Below are 2137 nucleotides of genomic sequence, written 5' to 3' on the forward strand. Positions count from 1 at the left end.
ACAGTAGAGGAGCAGAGGACTCTGGGGTCATCATGGGAGAAGAGCAAAAGCAGAATGTGAGACCCTACCCAGAGAAACAGTGACACCAAAGATGGAGGCAGTGATGAAGACATGGAGAGAGAGCAGCTGAAGACTCTAGACTCATGGAAAGAGAAAGACTGAGTGCTGGTGGCCAGTAAGCAGGCTTGCAGAATGTGCCCTTTCGTTGTTTAAATTATTATATATTCTTGAGTGTTTTTGTGTACATCCCCCATGCCTCCCAAAAGAGAAAACAAAACAGAGTAGAAGCAAAAATACTGTTGAATGATGATGCACGGAGGAGATTGTAATCATTGCAATTAAATGATGAGTGTAAAAGCAATGTTTTCCCATTTAAACTATCACTCAGTCCACAATAAAAACATAAAAAAGAAGCAAAAACAAATGCAGATGTTATAGCAAAGCAAACTACAGACCAATATACTTCATGAACATGAATGAAAAATCCTCTCACAAAATTTTAGCAAATTAAATTCAACAATTATGAAAATATAGGATTTAGTCTATAAATGACTTGTTCAAAATTTGAAAATGAATTATTGTAATATCTTATATAAACTGACTAAAGAAAAATATAGAATTATTTCAATCTAAGTTCAATAAGCATTGATAAAATTCAAGATCATAACTTACATTAAAAAATTCTCCAAAAAATAGAAATACATGAAACTTCATATCTTGATTAACAATATCCACAAAAATGTAATGCTAGGATAATGCTCATTAGTGAAAAAATTGGCTCCTCCCCTGAAAATCAGGAATAAGGCAAAGATGTTCGCTCTTACCACTCTTAGTTAACATTGTACCGGAATTCCTAACTAGTACAAGGACACGAAAAATAAAAAGTGTACAGATTGGAAGGAAGAAACAAACTGTCTTTGTTCACAGAAGATATCATTTTTATGTGGAGATCCCAATGAAGAACAGTAAAAAAAAAAAATGTTGGAATAAGGAGTGCAAGGTGACAACTTTCAAGATAAATGCATAGTAGTGAATAGTTTTCCATATATATATATATACTAACCACAAAGTTGACAGTTCCTTGAAAACCCTATGCAGAGTTGCTATGAGTCAGAACTGACTGGAGGACACTTAACAAAACACTACATATATCTTTACAATAGCACTTAAGTATTAAACAAAATTCATACAAAATTGATAGACTGAATGCTAAAATATACTTGTGAGAAAAATAAAAGGATAACTAAATAAATGGAGAGATAGTGCACGTTTATGAATTGGAAGACTCAATAATATTGTAAAGATATTAGTCCTTCCCAACTTGATCTATACCTTAATGCAATCCCAATCAAAATCCAAGCCAGCTATTATACAAACTTTGAAATAAATGAGAGATGAAAATAGTACTTAATCCCTGTTGTCTTCCTCCTTCTTAAAAGAAAAGAGAAAGAAAAAGAATTCTCATCTAATCATGAGAACACAAGAGGTAAATACCAACTGAGAGACCATTTTAAAAATATTTGACCAGTACTCTTCAACATGGAAGCGCTATGACTCTGTAGGGTAAGCAAGGAACTTTGAACCACAAAGTTGGTAGTTCAAGCACATCAGTTGCTCCATGGTAGAAAGATGAGACTTTCTAATCCCTCAAAGATGTAAAGCTTCCAAATTCCTTTGATTTGCATAAGAACAGACTTGATGGTACTTAACAACAACTCCTCCTCAACACCATCATGGCCACTGAAATAAGTAATACAGAAAACCTGTGATACTCAGAGAATTCTAAGGAGATAATGACATATAAATACAATGTGGGATTCTAGATGAAAGCTGATGATAATAGGGGACTGAGTGTGGGGTTTATAGGAATTGTCCATATTATATTTACAATTTTTCTGTTACTATAAATAAGTTAAAAAAAATAGAAGTGTATTAAAACTTTAAACTATTAGTTAAAAACAAATACCTTGGAAACAGTCAGCTGTAACTTCACCCAGACGCCACTACCAGCCTTGGCTTGATTAAGTGCCTTCAAATTGGTCCCAACACATGGTAACCCTGTATAGAGTTTCTGAGGAATGCCTGGTGACCTTGAACTGCCAACCTTGAAATTGAAAGCAACCTTGTAGTCCAGCAC

The sequence above is a fragment of the Chrysochloris asiatica genome, unplaced genomic scaffold (genome assembly GCF_000296735.1).
Source record: "Chrysochloris asiatica unplaced genomic scaffold, ChrAsi1.0 scaffold00517, whole genome shotgun sequence".
NCBI lineage: Eukaryota > Metazoa > Chordata > Mammalia > Afrosoricida > Chrysochloridae > Chrysochloris > Chrysochloris asiatica.